The following is an 18,472-nucleotide window of genomic DNA, read 5'->3' as shown; positions in this document are numbered from 1 at the left end:
CTGGGGCTAGTTTAGGTTTTATGCTTACTTACCTTAATATAATATATGGTTTTCCTTACATGGTGTTTTTTCTCTCCCCTCATTAAATTACTAGTTATTATTGGGCTTGGAAGGCATTCTCTGGTACATTTTCACCGGCCGCCACAGGTCGACCCAGAAAAGGGATTTTGACGAAGGAAAAATCTATTTCTGGGGAGAGACCTGTGGCGCCCGGTGAAACCCTTCCCTATTATTTTGCACGATCCCACCCTTTCCTTTCCAAGCTATCATGTCCAATACAGAAGGATGTTGTTCAGATGGCGCTCTCGTCGGGGCGTGGGTGGCGCGACTCTGGTAGCATAGCTGGTGCCTCTGTATCGGCCCATCCCTTTGACCAAGGAATTAGCTAAATGGAAGACAGCCTGTGAATAGTGGTTTTCACGCGCCTTTGCTTTATACACGACACCCACAAGGTGCTCGCGCGAGGGTAGTAACCTCTGCATTCCATGCTTTTATCTTTCTCTGGTATAATTGGAAGGTTTTATCAGAAAAGGTATATAAGAAGGACCCTTTTCACCGGGCGCCACAGGTCTCTCCCCAGAAATAGATTTTTCCTTCGTCAAAATCCTTTATTTTTATAACAGAAAGTCATGAATAGAAGCATTATTTATAGCTTTAAGGGGTATTGTAATATTTTTTGGTCCTACCAGTTGTCTAATCACATTTGTTTTTTGCAGCACGCCCTACTCTCTGTAGGGTTTTTTTTTCTTTAGAGAGGCAACTAGAAGTTGAGTTAAGACGTGGCACAAGAAATATGATTTGAAGGGTACTGAATGATTCCTACAACTGAATAGGGTTAATCAGCTTAGTATAAACTTCCTTTACCCTACTGAATGAACAGTGTATAGAAAGGTGAGTAAATCCATCCCTGGAATTGAATGTACAGTACAGTATCGCAAAATGGGATTATCTCGTTTGATAGAAAAGGGATTTTGACGAAGGAAAAATCTATTTCTGGGGAGAGACCTGTGGCGCCCGGTGAAAAGGGGTCCTTCTTATATACCTTTTCTGATAAAACCTTCCAATTATACCAGAGAAAGATAAAAGCATGGAATGCAGAGGTCACTACCCTCGTGCGAGCACCTTGTGGGTGTCGTGTATAAAGCAAAGGCGCGTGAAAGCCACTATTCACAGGCTGTCTTCCATTTAGTTAATTCCTTCGTCAAAGGGATGGGCCGATACAGAGGCACCAGCTATGCTACCAGCGCCACGCCACCCACGCCCCGACGCGAGCGCCATCTGAACAACATCCTTCTAATTTGGATTTGCTAGTGTGTGTGTATATTGTTGTGCTCTCGGCTTTTTCACTCTTGTGGATTTATTTCGTCATGACCGAAGCTCCATCTTCACCCATTCCAATGTTAAGTACCATATTTTGTTTTGACAGCTTTTTGTAGTACCGGGCTTTTGTCATCTTCCCAGTATAGTCTGTTTTATCACTACCGTCTGGGCCCGTCCGCGTCGTCGGCGGCCATTGTTTTTTCCCTTGTCTTGCTGGGAGTTCATCTTAGTCTTGCCCGTTTGGTACTCTGTCACTTAGGTTCTTGGTTAAGTCCCTGGCCTATTGCCTTTTTGAACCATCCTTATTTATCGTTATTAATTCCCATGGTACTTTTTGCAAGCAAGTCCAATCTGCGAACAAGAATAGCGTTCTAGCTTTATTGGCGCTGGTAGCATAGCTGGTGCCTCTGTATCGGCCCATCCCTTTGACGAAGGAATTAACTAAATGGAAGACAGCCTGTGAATAGTGGCTTTCACGCGCCTTTGCTTTATACACGACACCCACAAGGTGCTCGCGCGAGGGTAGTAACCTCTGCATTCCATGCATTTATCTTTCTCTGGTATAATTGGAAGGTTTTATCAGAAAAGGTATATTAGAAGGACCCCTTTTCACCGGCCGCCACAGGTCGACCCAGAAATAAATGATGCATTGCTCAAAATGGGTGAAACGGGAGAAGGTGAAGATAGGAACTCAATTTTCAATGCTCAGCTAGAAGATGTTGTCATTAGACAAGTTTTGACATCAGGCACGGCCCTTCTCCAGTATATTCAGTTCAGTTGAAAAAGAGCTTCGACAGTTGAAAACCTTGCGAATCCAAGATTTCATCAACAAGGATCAAGATATTGTTACTCCACATCACCAGATCACAAAAGGTGATTCCATACTGGAACTTAGTGATGGACAGTTTTTTTAAATATTTGCCCCAGGACCAAGTGAAAGTAAAGGGGCCTAAAACCGTCTTTTTGCGGAAGACCACAAAGTTTTAAGTGTCATAAACATTAATAGTAAACTGGAACTATGGAAATGGCATACTGGTACTTGCCCTAATAGATACACGGTTAGGAGTGTTTCTGTTTTACTCTTGTACTGAATAGGAACACTTATGAGTGTCCCCCAGTGGAAATCTTGATTGTGTAATTTCCTGTTTGTTTATCATTGTTATCCTGTGGCTGAAGCTTGATGTAAAGGGATGCTAATTTTGCCTTTAATTTTCTATTTGGATTGATGGGTCAATGTAATTGTAATCCTAACAGTTTTGGTTAAATAAATATTTTTTTCTTGTTTTTTATAATACCGCATCTCATTCCAGTTCCTTAAACCACTGAGTTCCCCTACTCAGCCACTGTTTTTTTAATCTTTCAAATAACTTATAATAATCCCTTTCACCTAATGTTCTTATACTTATGATCAGCAAGCTGGAGAAGCAAAGGTTTAAGTCAGGATCTAGCTGGGTCCCCTTGCCCATTATAAATCAAGGGGTGGTGCCCAGTGCTTTGAACTGTTACAGTACTTAGGTTTTTGGGTATTCCACCGTTGTATGTTTGTTGTGTAGTGAACGTCGGGTTGTGGTCGGCATTCGGATACTAGGCAGTTTGGGTGCTACCTTTGGCCACAGTCCGCAAACCACTACATAAATTTTGGTGCCCAGACCAGGGAAACACCAACCTTTAGAGATGGCCTCATCCAGTAAACGCCGAAAGGCTAAGAAGAGCCTGAGCCGAGATGTAGAGAGTCTTGTCAGGATTGTCAGTGACCTGACAACTCAGGTTAAGTCCCTGACACTTCAAGTGGCGGCCCTGAAGACCGTTGAGCCGTCACCAACGTGCCACGTTGCCACTGGGGTCACAACCACAGTGACCACCAGTGCTCCATCTACGTCCCCTGCTTGGCCAAATTACAATGGTCTGGCAATTCCAGTGACTGGAGCAGAGCCACTGATTGGAGGTCTACAGCCCCCTCCAGGGTTCACACCGTTAATCCCCCCTGTACCATGCTTCTGGGAGTCTCCTGTCCCAAGTGGACTGCTTGCTTCCTCGCCTGTTCTGGCAACTAACTCTGTTAGTCCACCAGAGCCTGCAGCCAGTAGACTAGGGGAGCAGTACCTGGACAATCTAGTTGAAGCCAGTAGGCCAGAAAAGGCTCCAGCAGCTACCGCTGAGGCAGTTCTTGCCCAGACAGGAGCTATCCCAAAGTGGAGACGCCAGGCCAAGGAAAGAGCCAGACCAGCCATACCTGAAATGACATCTTCATCACAGGAGTCTACCAGTAAAGATTCTGGTAGTGACACTTCTAGCTCCTGTCTCAGTGTCAGCTCAGAAGACACTGTCTCCACCGACCATGTCCAGTCCCTCCAGACAGAACACAGTCTGTCTGATCTTATCAAGGTTCTTGACTCCAGGAGGAACCCCATGCCAGGAATCTTCCAGCTGGAAACTGGCCAGAGTTTTGCCCGATTCCTGAGGGATTTCGAGGCCTACTGTGCCAGTAAGTATACCGCAGGAAGCTCTGGTCGGTGGACTGTTGATCTCGGGAAATTTCTGAAGGGAGAAATTCATGAGGCGTTCTCAGCCATGGGGGGTCCCGAGATCTCATACCCCGACATGATGGAACGCCTCCTCGACTGGTGCCGAGAAGCCCGAGAGAGGCGTGATGCGGGCAGGAAGGCCCGGTTCAGCAGTGCCACCTGTGGCGAGGGCGAACTGCTAAAAATTTACGCCGTACGGTTGGCCTCCCTGTACAAGTCGGCCTATCCTCGCCGTAGTTTGTACCGGAGGGAGCTTAGGCGGAAGCTCCTCAGAACTGTTCCAAGCAGAGCTGCGAGTTGGCTGGAACAGTCTCTGGCCACCATTAATGTCTCTGCTGGGCGTCAGGCCACTTGGCAGAATGTTCTACACCTGTTGAGTGTTCTCGACGAGGCATCCCGTCAGCGAAGCCAGAAGGCAGAGGATTTGGCCATCAGTCGTGTGGGACAGTCATGGCACGGCTCGTATGCCAACAGGGTTGCCATGGCTGCCCCCAGCCGTTCACCTGGACCTGACAGAGCGTATTTACGCACTCCTCCTCGACCGGTCCCCAAACCTGCACCGGTGGAAGTGCGCCTGCCACCATCGCGCACCCCGGATAGATCTCCCCAATTCCAGAGGAGGTACTGTGCCTGGTGCCGAAAACCAGGGCACTTTGTGGACGAGTGTCGCAGACGCCTCAACCTCTGCCTACGTTGTGGCTCTCCAACCATCATGTGGCACAGTGTGGACGACAGGCGCCGGTTATAAACAGATCACCTGTCCAGAACACAGCTAATGCCCGCAGCCCTGGGAGGGAGACTTCCTCTGTCCAGACTCCTTCAAGGTGGAGAGCAGTACCGGTGAATGCTACTCTAACCCCGTCGTCCTATTCTGGATCAACCAGTAGCCGAGAGGCCCGAAGTGGGAGCGAGTCCAGTGCTCCATCTCGGACTGTGGGGAAGAAGAAGAGCAAGAAGGCAAAGCCAAGAAGTCAAGAACTGAGGAGTATCATAGGGCTTTAAACACCAGGCCTTCGAGGTAGAAGATGGGGCTACATCGAAGGAGGGTGTGAGTGCTAGAGTGCATGCTCCTAGTATTCGGGCGGCAGCCTCGGAAATCTCGATTTCCAAGGTTACCCCTCAACCTGAAGAAGTCATTGCACCTCCAATGGCTCTTTCAGGATTGGCCTGTGCTAACCTGTCCTCGACACAGTCCAGAGCTTCTCCAACTGACTCCTCCAGGGAGAAAGCAGAAACTGAGGCAGTATTGAAAACCCTACGTAGGGTTAACCTGGCGCAGTTGGCTCCTGTACCACTCATGGTTGTCCCAGTGACCATGTCTGAGTTTCCATCGGGAGTATTGGATGCTCTCATTGATTCCGGAGCTGAGGTCAACCTCCTGTCATTGAGAGTAGTACAGGATTACCAGCTGCAGATGGTACCCAACACCATTGGTCTGAAGGGTTTAGGGCAAACAGGACCTAAGACCCTAGGTACTGTACTGTTGACCCCTATACTGCATGGAATGACATTCGCCCCGGGTGTGTTCCATGTAGTGCCTTCAGGGACTATCCTTGGTTACCAGTTCTTGAGAGCAAATGGGGTGATAGTTGACGGAGCCCGAAATCGGCTGAGCGTTGGTAGTACTCCCCAAGAGCCTCTTTGGGAGAATTATGTCCCGATACGTGGAGCCTGTTGTCAGCAAGTGCTTTACGCACTTGAGGTCCACGCAGCTGATTCAATGCGGATTGCCAGTATTGAGCCAGTACTTGTTCCAGTTAGTGTTAACTTTCCTAAGGGACTTGACACGTCTTTTAGGTGCCCTGCTTGTTCGACCAACTGTTGGCCGGAAATGTATTATGATGGCGACATCATAACCCCTGGTCTGTCAAGGAAAGTTACAGCAATTCCTGGCATCCTCGAACTGAAAGACAGGAAAGCCTCAGTTTTAGTCAAGGGTTCATCTGAAGAAACTGCCAAGATCAAGAAGGGCGATCTCTTGGGGAAGGTGTTCACCATAGCAATGGTGGATGCTCCTCTATCCTGCCTGATAGCACAGGAGTGTGACCTGACTCCTGAACCGAGCGTATTGGAAGAGATAGACAATCTGTCTATCTCCGACGAACTGGACTCCTCTCAGAAGGACCAGTTTTGTCAAATGCTTCGACGTCATCTTCCAGTCAACAGTACTGGTGATGATGATGTGGGAGAGTGCTCAAGCACACCAATACGCATCCACCTGTATGACGAGACACCCATTTATCAGAGAGTTCGACGGTTTGCCAAACCTGTCGCTGATGCCATCGAGGAACAGTGTAAGGAGTTGCATGAACTGTGTATTATTGAACCCAGCATCTCTCCTTGGTCTTCACCCATTGTTCCAGTCCGAAAAAAGGACAATAGTATACGGTTGTGTGTGGACTACCGTAGACTGAATAAGGTGACTGTCTCTGATAAGTTCCCGATGCTTAACATGGCCGACTCTGTATTTGGACTTCAAGGAGTCAAATACTTTACAACCCTTGACCTGGTTCGTGGATACTACCAGTTACCGTTGGCAGAGGACAGTAAGGAATACACGGCTTTCTCTACCGCCTTTGGACATTGGCAGTTCAGACGCTTATCGTTTGGACTGAAAAATGCACCTGCAGTGTTCCAGAGAGAAATGCAGAGTATTCTCCAAGAGTTCCCGAAAGCCAAGGTGGTTGTCTACATTGACGACATCTTGATACTTGGGTCTTCTTTCGAGGAACACCTGAAACTGGTAGAACGAGTTTTGGCTACTCTCCAGAAGCACGGACTCAAGATAAAACTCGGGAAGTGTTCTTGGGTTCAAGCCGAGGTCCAGTATCTTGGTCATCTGGTTGGACGTTCTGGTATGCGTAAGCTACCAGAATACATCCAGAAAGTGGAAGACTTCCCTAAACCGACCACTGTGCGTGAGCTACGGGGATTCCTGGGACTGGTCAACTTCCAACGGAAGTTTATCCCCATGTGCTCACAGATAGCCAAACCATTATCTGCGAAGACTGGAGGACGAAAATCTCAAGGAACTAGGAAACTGAATTGGACTGCAGAAATGGACAGTGCCTTTGTGCGCTTGAAGGAACTGATCAAAGAGGACATTATGTTGTCATACCCTGACTACTCCGCTGATGCTAAACCCTTGGAGTAGTTTGTTGATGCTTCGGGTGAAGGTGCTGGTGCTTGTCTGTGCCAGGAGTCCTTGGAGCATCCAGGGGAGCGTCGGGTGATAGTGTACGACTCTATGACTTTCCTTGACTGCGAGACCCATTACTCTACCATTGAGCGTGAGTTGGCTGCTCTGCGATGGGGAGTGAAAACCTTCAGGGCCTTCCTCTATGGTCAGTTCTTCATGATCCATTCTGATCACCGTCCCCTGATGTACCTTCATGACATGAAGATGGTGGACAGTCGTCTAGCACGGACACTGGAGGACCTGTCCGAATTTAACTTTATTGTTAATTACTGTCCAGGAGATCAGAATGCCGCCGCTGACTGGTTATCCCGCTGGCCTGCATTAACTGACTGTCTGTTAGCTACTGAACCCAGCACTCCGAAGTTGCCTACTGGACTGGCCTTGTATAAGGAGGTTCGTGGTGGTCCAGATTCTCTTATCGAATCCTTCGAGCTAGTCGTGAACTGCTGGACAGAAGGGTCAGGTGTCGCACCCGACTCTCCGGTGAAGGGAGCCAAGCTCCGGGATGCCTTAGTTCAGCAGTTTCTGAAAGACGCCGGTCAACTAGGCTTCAAACTGGACAAGACCAGCAGGAACAGGATCAAGGCAATGAGATTTTCAGGTACAGTCCCAGCTCTGGAGTTGCTATTGGCAGCATCAAAGTTATTGAACCTGGAAATCTGGGTCCATTGGGGTCCCACTTGTCCCGTAGTCTATCATGATCCATCCGTGACTGAGCCTCAGTGTGTGCATCTTCAGTGTCTGTCTGGAGTGCATTTTAATCCTCTGATCGAGCTCCGCAATTACGTCCCTCCAACTGACGTGATTCTGGGCCATAAGGCGGAGGTAATGTCCCGTGTTCCTGACGCTGAGGGCTTGATCACTGATGATCAGGAAGCGCCGGAGGATTGTCCTGTAATCCAGTACGTGACAGAAAAGGCACCTCGTGGGTCCAGTTGTACCCATGTGTCTCAACACTCGGCAGTAGGGATAGTAATGATGCAGGAAACCTTATTTTGTGCTCTTGTTGATACAGGAGCACAGGTTTGTCTAGTAAGTGAGTCTGTACTGAGCCAACTTGGCATAGAGTACCAGGTACTGTCAGGAGAACAGCTAGAGGGGTTGACTGGTTCCTGCACCAGCATTCTAGGCTACGTCCAGTTAGAGGTGAAGTGTCCTTCTGGGTGGAGGCTACCGCTGTTTAACTATGCGGTGGTAGCTGCCAAAGACATTAACTTTTGTTTTGTTCTTGGTAGGAATATACTGGACGCAGCCTACCTGACACTGGATTCACCCTGTGAACAGTTGGTGTATGACCACACTACTGTTCTTCAGTTGTCTCCCAAGGTACTCTCAGTCTCCTCCCTGCATACCGAGACCACTGTTATGAAGGTAACTGATCCTGAATCTGATCAAGGAGTGTTCTCCGGAAATGCTCTTCTGTCCTTTAGCCAGGTGTCCAAGATCCAAGGAGATCATCGACAGATTCAATCTGTCATTAAGATGATCTACTCTGGGGTTCCTGCATCTCGAGTTCCACGCTCCTGTCTACCCTATAGGAGATGTTGGTCAAACCTGGAAGTTCACCAGGGTTTGCTAGTGAAGCGGAACCCAGATGGCTCAGTAGTCCCAGTAGTCACCTTCAATGTCCTGATTGACCTAGTTGCCGAGACACACCTCCAGAATGCTCACTGGGGGATCGGAAAAATGATTGCAATGCTCCGTCGACTCGTCTGGCACAGATCTTTGATTAATGTAATCAGAGATATGTGCCGGACGTGTTGGGAATGTCAGACTTCTAAGGTCTCAAGGGAAGTGGTTGCCCCTCCGACCTTGAAAATAGTGACCTCTTCTCCCTTTGAATTGGTTGCTATGGATCTTGTGAGTCTCCCAACAACCAGTACTGGTTTAATTGGGTGTCTGATGGTAGTCGACCATTATTCCAAGTGGGTGACGGCAGTACACATAAGGAATAAGAAGAGCAGTACGATATGCCAGGAGCTTGAAGACCGAGTTTTTCCTGTTATTCCTCGTGTTCCAGTCCGGATATTGACTGATAACGGCCCTGAGTTTATTTCCCAGGAATTTACTGAGTTGTTGGAGCAGTATAATGTTGTACATGTGAAAACAACTCCGTATAAACCCTCTAGTAACATTGCAGTGGAGCGAGTGAATCGTACCATTGGTGAGTTACTGAGGGTGATTTCTGGGGAATCTCGGAAATGGGACCAGTTCTTATCCCGAGCAGTTCTCAGCTACAACCATTCCCACCACACTGAGATTGGCTGTACTCCAGCTGAGAACATACTGAAGGGTGCTCACGATGTTGATAGTATCCCGTTGCTATCAGCAGAAACGAGAGACCCATGGGCTGAAGAACATCCTCGGTACAAACCGTTTAAAGAGGGTTCTCTGGTGCTTAAGAAGGTGCACCTGTTGGGACACCTTCTGACGAACAAGCTCATCCCTAGGTTTGAGGGGGTATTCCGTGTTACTAAGGTACACGAGAATAAGGTCACCTATGAGCTGCAGAGACTGCCTGATGGTGAACTGGTAAAAGCTCACCATATCCAGTTAAAGGCCTGGTTTGAACCTCTGGTATCCGAAGGGTCCTGATCCTGTTACAGAGACTCTGAATAGTCCAGAACTCATGGATGACAGTCCTGTTTCTTCTGAAGTCTCTGAGAGTTCTAGTTCTAGTAGTGATGGCGACTCCTATGGGGTGGCTGCAGTAGTGGCGTCCTACCTTCTGTCTCGAGATTGTATCAAGTCCCGACGACAGAGGAAAAGTCACCATCCTACTAGAGCTACTACTCAGCCTAAGCCCATTCTTAAGCCGGCTAGGACTTACGAGAGAAAGAAAGCACTGGATGCTTGGTTATATCCTCCGGAAACTTGTGATGAGACTCCTGTGTTAAAGCCTGAATCGTTTCGAGATCATTTGGTCCTCCAACTATGGGAGAACAGCCCCACTGAAATGTGTAAAACCCCTATTTTGTCTCCAGAGTCAGTGGTTCACTGTCCTGTTCCTGAATTGCCAATGCCCCAGTTCTTAGCTTCTTCTTTCCAAGAGGAAGGTATCGTTCATCCTCCGGGGAGTTGGGAATTCTGGGAAGTTTCCAGTATTCTATTATTGGAACTACCTTCTGGTGTTTCCAAGAGTTCCAGTCCAGATTGGTCAAGACCTGCTACTTTAGAAAGCCCTGTTTCTGAATCAGCAGTGTCTATTTATCCTGATAATGACTTTCTTGGTTATATCCTCCGGAAACTTGTGATGAGACTCCTGTGTTAAAGCCTGAATCGTTTCGAGATCATTTGGTCCTCCAACTATGGGAGAACAGCCCCACTGAAATGTGTAAAACCCCTATTTTGTCTCCAGAGTCAGTGGTTCACTGTCCTGTTCCTGAATTGCCAATGCCCCAGTTCTTAGCTTCTTCTTTCCAAGAGGAAGGTATCGTTCATCCTCCGGGGAGTTGGGAATTCTGGGAAGTTTCCAGTATTCTATTATTGGAACTACCTTCTGGTGTTTCCAAGAGTTCCAGTCCAGATTGGTCAAGACCTGCTACTTTAGAAAGCCCTGTTTCTGAATCAGCAGTGTCTATTTATCCTGATAATGACTTTCTTGGCTTTTTGCCACCCGATTGTGACGACCGACTGTCGCCTGAAGATCCCACCTTTAGTGGATTTAGTCCCCCATGGACTAGGTCAAAAGGTCCTGTTCTTGACCTACCTTTAGTTCAGTCTCGAGTCCTGGAGTGGAGACCTCGTCTCACTGACCAGATGAATATTATAGAGAGGGAACCATCCTCCATTCCTGAGTCACCTCAGAATTTAAACCCTTTCTTACATTCTGATGGTGGATTAAAACACCGGTCAGAGCTCGAGGCTGAAGTGGCACAGTCAGGTATATCTAACCTGAACGATACAGCACTGTTTGGGTCGCCCGAAACACAACGTTGCCCCAAGTCATCGCCTGATTTTTCGGGATTTTTATTGTCCTCTTCTGAGTCTACAAATTCTGTCTCTGGTTTACCTCAAAGTGTGTCAATCACCCGCCGATACCAACTCTTGTGCAAGGTTATCGATCGATTGAAGACACCCAGCCTGTATCTGGAGAGTAGCCGTCTTAGCCTGTCTCCTGTGCTGCGAGAGATTAATATGGCTCGCCAGCAGATTGCTGAATCCCGGCGCATGTCCCGAGACAGAATTTTGAGACTCGGAAGAAGAACTATAATTCTCCCACTGAATTAATCTTTGAACAGTTTTTTAAAGAAAGTTTTGATGGTAATTACCCTTTTTTGTTCTTATTAGTTATATTTTAATTCCCACATTGGGTATCTGAAAGGCTGAGAAAGGGACACGTGGTGTGAGTTGAATTGAATATAGGATTTAGGCATTAAGCCAAGCACTGGGGCATCAAAGGCCATTCAGCGCTATATAACGAAAATCATTCAATCATATCTGTACACTCACACCATTTAGTATCATTTTAACCTTTAATACAAATCGTAACACTTTCATACAATAAAATCTAGATGTGAAATAAATAGGGATTAAAAGGGTAAAATAAATAAATAAATTAATAAAATCAATTATAGCTCGTAATATAACCCAATACTTTGTATAAATTTTCTCAAGTTCAGGGTATTACAGTTTTCCCCCAGTATATCTCTTAAAGGTTTGTCCTGGAGTAAATGTGTCCTCCTCTGAAGATTAAAAACAGGACAATCGACTAAAATATGTTTAACATCCATTGTCACTTGACAGGTATTACAAAGAGTGCCTGTCTCCCTTCCCCACTCCTCATTAAATAATTGTGCGTCGCATGTGTACAGCCAATACGCAGCCTAGTTAAAATAATGGTATCCCTTCTACTTGTAGAATTACAAGATGACCATTTATCCACCAATGGGTGGATTTGTTTCAATTTTGTATTGGTGGTCAGTTCAGACCATCGAGCTTGCCACTTATTTTTACAGTAAAGATGAATCTCACTTTTAAGATCTTTGTAAGGAATACTCAAGGGGGATGGATTACTTAGCCCTAAAGCTTCCTTTGCTGCCTTATCTACTTGTTCATTCCCATCCACCCCAACATGGGCAGGGACCCAACAGAAGTGAACACTGATACTCTTCCTAGACTGCAGAAGTACTAACCAGTCCTGCACCTCTTGTACTAGATGATGGCCTGGAATAATTTGTTTTAATGAGAGTAAAACACTATTGGAATCCGTAAAAATTGTATAAAAACTATTTTGGTTGCCATTTTTAAAAATATGTTGGACTGCGAGAATTATTGCGTACAGCTCAGCAGTAAAAATTGAACAAGAGGGTGGGAGTTTCCTTCTAATAACAATATCCCCCACCACAGCTGCACTTCCAACTCCTGCAGCCGATTTGGAGCCATCTGTAAAAACATGTTTCCCATGATGTTGAGCAGCATGATTTAAAAACTCACTTTTCATTACCCTACTAGGTAAGGTATTTTTCCCTCCTGCCGTAAAACATACTTTAACAGGTGGATTACACCAAGGAGGAGACTTGGGATATCCTACCTCTGCTATCTGTGCTGTTAACAAGCCTACTTCTCTAGCATAATTTTTCAGCTGTACTTCCAAAGGCTTAGGCACTCTAGATCTGTTAGGAGCCCGATCTAAAGGCGCCCTAACATATTTACAGTTAGGATTGTTTCTCACAGCAAGGGACCTAGCTAAAAACCTCAAACTCAACTCCTCTCTGCGAATGGAAAGGGGAGGTATGCCAGAATCAACATAGAGACTGTCAATGGGAGATGTTCTGTAAGCACCTGTGCAGATGCGAACCCCAGCATTGTGAACAATATCAAGTTTTCCAAGTAAAGTCTTTGTAGCTGACCCATATATTTGGCATGCATAGTCTAACTTGCTCAGACACAAAGATGTATAAATTCTAAGCAAAGTTGTTCTATCAGCACCCCAATCAAAATGCGATGTCACTTTCAGAATGTTCAGTGACTTCTTAACCCTGATAGATAGGTCATTTATATGGGGACCAAAAGTCATTTTCTTGTCGAAAATGACTCCAAGAAACTTGACACTATCCTCATATGGCAAAATACAATCATTTAAGAAAAGGGTGGGGATCTCTTCCCTTTTACGAGTACGAGTAAAGCGAATGGCTTTGGTCTTCTGAGGAGAAAACATGAATCCACGAGAATTTGCCCATGCGGAAGCAGCATTTATTGCAATTTGAAGATTTTGGCATGCTTGTAGTGCAGATGATCCACTACAATAAATTGCAAAGTCATCGACAAATAGTGTTCCTTGTATGCCAGGAGGTATGTGACTAATGAGACTATTAATAGCAACAGCAAACAAGGTCACACTCAATACGCTGCCTTGGGGGACACCTTCTTCTTGCATGTAGGATGAAGATAGTTCTGACCCTACTCTCACTTTAATTGAGCGGTTTGATAAAAATTCTTCAATAAAAGAGAACATATGTCCTCCTATACCCCACGAGGCCAATTGCTTTAAAATACCACCCTTCCAGGTGGTGTCATATGCCTTTTCGAGGTCAAAAAAGACACCAACCACCTGGTTTTGGTTAGAAAAAGCATTTGAAATTTCCCTTGATAACATCAGCAAAGGGTCTAGAGTACTTCGGTTCTTCCTAAAACCAAACTGTCTGTTAGATAAAAGATTTTTTTATTCTAGATACCACACAAGTCTGTTGTTGATTATTCTCTCAAATAGTTTGCATATGCAACTGGTCAAGGATATGGGCCTATAACTAGATGGCAGTTCTGGGTCTTTACCAGACTTGTGGCCTGGAATTACAATTGAAGTATGCCAGGAATCAGGAGATGTATGGGAAGCCCATAGACCATTAAAGGTTTCTAATAAAAATTCCTTGGTATCCACTGGAAGATGTGATATCACGTGGTGTGAGGAAATCTTTATTTAGTCACGGTTTCTGTAATTGTTGCATTATTGTAGTCCTGTAAATTGACCTTGACTGTGACAGTTATAATAGATTCAATAAATTGCTTTTATCATGTAATACCTGTAGTCCAAAATCAATGAGTTTTGTATGTTTTTAAATTGATTTTGGACTACAATGGATGTAATTTTTTGACTGATCCTGAGTGTATACCTGTAATATGTTATTTTTATTAATAAAATAAATTTTTGAATATACTTACCCGATAATCATGTAGCTGTCAACTCCGTTGCCCGACAGAATTCTATGGAGGGATACGCCAGCTATCACAATACTAGAAGGGGGTGTACTTACCAGCGCCACCTGTGGCCAGGTACTCAATCATTTGTTGTTGACACCTCCTCAATTATTCCTCGGTCCACTGGTTCTCTCTGGGGAGGAAAGGGAGGGTCGATTAAATCATGATTATCGGGTAAGTATATTCAAAAATTTATTTTATTAATAAAAATAACATTTTTCAATATTAAACTTACCCGATAATCATGTAGCTGATTCACACCCAGGGAGGTGGGTGAAAACCAGTGTACATGATTAAAGGATAGCTAAGTATCCCATATTTCATATAACAGTTATCTCAAATAACAATGAAATAATAAGTACCTGGTAAGGAAGTCGAATAGAACCGTTACTCTGCCTTTTATTTAAAGTTCGTCTTCCTTACTGAGCGCAGCGTTCCTCTTGGAGGCTGAATCAACCCAAAGGTGCCAAAGTACAAGGGGTTGCAACCCTACTAAAGGACCTCTACCAAACCTTTAACCCAGGCGCTTCTCAAGAATGAATAGACCACCCGCCAAATCCAAGGATGCGGAAGGCTTCTTAGCCTACCGTAACAACCATAAAAACAACAATAAAAGTATTCAAGAGAAAGGTTAAAAAGGTTATGGGATTAAGGGAATGTAGTGGCTGAGCCCTCACCTACTACTGCACTCGCTGCTACGAATGGTCCCAGGGTGTAGCAGTTCTCGTAAAGAGACTGGACATCTTTCAGATAAAATGATGCAAACACTGACTTGCTCCTCCAATAGGTTGCATCCATAATGCTCTGCAGAGAACGGTTTTTATTAAAGGCCAACGAAGTAGCTACAGCTCTTACTTCGTGGGTCCTTACCTTCAGCAATGCAAGGTCTTCCTCCTTTAAGTGAGAATGTGCTTCTCTGATCAGAAGCCTTATATAGTACGAAAGCCCATTCTTGGACATGGGTCTCGAGGGTTTCTTGATGGCACACCATAAGGCTTCTGACTGTCCTCGAATAGGTTTAGACCTCTTCAGATAATATTTGAGAGCTCTGACAGGGCAAAGAACTCTCTCTAGTTCGTTACCTACCATGTTGGAGAGGCTAGGTATTTCGAACGATCTAGGCCAAGGACGTGAAGGAAGCTCGTTCTTTGCTAGGAATCCAAGCTGAAAAGAACATGTAGCTGATTCGGTTGTGAAACCAATGTTCTTGCTGAAGGCATGAACCTCACTGACTCTCTTAGCTGTTGCAAGGCAAACGAGAAAAGCAGTCTTGAGGGTAAGATCCTTGAAGGAAGCTGATTGGAGAGGTTCGAACCTAGATGTCATAAGGAACCTTAAGACTACGTCTAGATTCCAGCCTGGAGTGGAAAGACGACGTTCTTTAGACGTCTCAAAAGACTTGAGAATGTCTTGAAGGTCCTTGTTGGAAGACAGGTCCAAACCCCTGTGGCGGAGGACTGAGGCCAACATGCTCCTATACCCTTTAATCGTAGGTGTTGAAAGGGATCTCTCATTCCTAAGATGAAGAAGGAAGTCAGCTATTTGGATCACAGAGGTATTGGTAGAGGATATTGAATTGGCTCTACACCAGCTTCGGAAGACCTCCCACTTAGACTGGTAGACTCTACGAGTGGAAATTCTTCTAGCTCTGGCAATCGCACTGGCTGCCTCCTTCGAAAAGCCTCTAGCTCTAGCGAATCTTTCGACAGTCTGAAGGCAGTCAGTCGAAGAGCGTGGAGGTTTGGGTGCAACCTGTCTACGTGTGGTTGACGTAGAAGGTCCACTCTTAGAGGTAGAGTCCTGGGGAAGTCGACTAGCCATTGAAGTACCTCTGTGTACCATTCTCTTGCAGGCCAAAGGGGAGCAACCAGCGTCAGCCGTGTCCCTTCGTGCGAGACGAATTTCTGCAGAACTTTGTTTATAATCTTGAACGGAGGGAATGCGTACAGGTCGAGATGGGACCAGTTCAGAAGAAAAGCATCCACATGAACCGCTGCAGGGTCTGGAACAGGGGAACAATAAAGCGGAAGTCTCTTGGTGATGGAGGTGGCAAACAGATCTATGGTAGGTTGACCCCACAAGGTCCAAAGTCTGTTGCACACACTCTTGTGGAGGGTCCATTCCGTGGGAATGACCTGATTCCTTCTGCTGAGGCGATCCGCTGAAACATTCATATCGCCCTGGATGAACCTCGTGACCAGTGTGAGGTTTAGACCTCTTGACCAAATGAGGAGGTCCCTTGCGATCTCGTAAAGGCTCCTCGAATGGGTCCCTCCTTGCTTGGAGATGTAAGCCAAGGCTGTGGTGTTGTCTGAATTCACCTCCACCACTTTGCCTAGCAGGAGGGACTTGAAGTTCAACAGGGCAAGATGAACTGCTAACAGTTCCTTGCAGTTGATGTGGAGTAATCCTTGTTCCTTGTTCCATACTCCTGAGCATTCCCGTCCGTCCAAGGTCGCACCCCAGCCCGAGTCCGATGCATCCGAGAAGAGATGAAGATGGGGGGTCTGGATGGCCAATGATAGACCCTCCTTGAGAAGGAGATTGTGCTTCCACCACCGGAGAGTGGTCTTCATCTCTTGGTTGATAGGGATAGAGACTGCTTCTAGAGTCGAGCCCTTGTCCCAATGAGCTGCAAGATGGAATTGAAGAGGGCGGAGGTGGAGTCTCCCTAGCTCGACAAACAGGGCCAGTGATGAGAGGGTCCCTGTGAGACTCATCCACTGTCTCACTGAGCAATTGCTCCTCTTCAGCATGCTCATGATGCACTCTAGGGCTTGGTTTATCCTGGGGGCCGATGGAAAAGCCCGAAAATCCCGACTCTGAATCTCCATTCCCAGGTACACAATGGATTGGGAGGGAACGAGTTGAGATTTCTCTATATTGACTAATAGACCTAGGTCTCTGATTAGATCTAAAGTCCAAGAGAGGTTCTCCAGACAACGACGACTCGTGGAGGCTCTCAACAGCCAGTCGTCTAGGTAGAGGGAGGCTCTGATGTTCGATAAGTGCAGGAATTTCGCTACATTCCTCATCAGATGAGTAAAGACCATAGGAGCTGTGCTTAGGCCAAAACACAGGGCTTGGAACTGATAGACAACCTTTCCGAAAACGAATCTCAGGAAAGGTTGGGAGTCTGGATGAATGGGAACGTGAAAGTATGCATCTTTCAAGTCCAACGAGACCATCCAGTCCTCCTGTCTGACCGCTGCTAAGACCGACTTGGTCGTCTCCATTGTGAACGTCTGCTTGGTGACATACTCGTTGAGAGAGCTGACATCCAGCACCGGTCTCCAACCTCCTGTCTTTTTGGCTACAAGAAAGAGACGGTTGTAGAAGCCCGGGGATTGATGGTCCCGGACTATAACCACTGCCTTCTTCTGCACAAGTAGCGACACCTCCTGTTGCAATGCTAGCCTCTTGTCCTCTTCTTTGTAGTTGGGAGAGAGGTTGATGGGCGATGTGGTCAGAGGCGGTTTGAGGCAGAATGGAATCCTGTAACCGTACCTCAGCCAACTGACAGACTGTGCGTCTGCACCTCTCTTCTCCCAGGCTCGCCAGAAGATCTTGAGTCTGGCTCCTACTGTTGTCTGGAGAATCTGAGAGTCAGTGCTTTCCCTTAGATGTCCTGGGTCCTTTCCTAGACTTGCCCCTGTGAGAGTCTGGACGGGAGCTTCCTCGGCTGGGGGCTCTACCACGAAAGGGCGGTATGAACCTAGTGGCCGGGGTATCAGCCACTGGGGAGCGATAAGTCTTGGGAACAGAGGTGGTAACCTTAGACTTACGAGCCGATGAGGCTACAAGATCGTGCGTGTCCTTCTGTATCAGGGCAGCCGACAAGTCCTTAACTAGCTCCTCGGGAAAGAGGAACTTTGAGAGTGGAGCAAAAAGGAGTTGTGACCGTTGGCACGGTGTAATGCTGGCGGAGAGGAAGGTACACAGTTGTTCCCTTTTCTTCAACACCCCTGATACAAATAACGACGCTAGCTCACCCGATCCATCCCTGATGGCCTTATCCATGCAGGACATAATTAGCATGGCAGAGTCTTTGTCCGCAGGAGAGGTTTTCTTGCTGAGGGCTCCCAGGCACCAGTCGAGAAAGTTGAACATTTCGAAAGCTCTGAACAACCCTTTCAGAAGATGATCCAGGTCTGAGAAGGTCCAACAAACCTTCGAGCGTCTCATCGCAGTCCTCCTAGGCGAGTCCACCAGACTTGAGAAGTCAGCCTGG

At 46.5% G+C, this 18,472-nt stretch overlaps 1 protein-coding gene across 1 annotated transcript in view; it reads right to left on the bottom strand.

Annotated features, from left to right (window-relative positions):
• Nucleotides 1-18,472, bottom strand: part of LOC137615260 (uncharacterized) — a 170,729-nt gene that overhangs the window by 103,601 nt on the left and 48,656 nt on the right. The window lies entirely within an intron of this gene.

The sequence above is a fragment of the Palaemon carinicauda genome, chromosome 21 (assembly GCF_036898095.1).
Source record: "Palaemon carinicauda isolate YSFRI2023 chromosome 21, ASM3689809v2, whole genome shotgun sequence".
NCBI classification, from domain to species: domain Eukaryota; kingdom Metazoa; phylum Arthropoda; class Malacostraca; order Decapoda; family Palaemonidae; genus Palaemon; species Palaemon carinicauda.
Note: the sequence above shows the minus strand (reverse complement) of the source record. Positions and strands in the feature narration are given on the sequence as shown.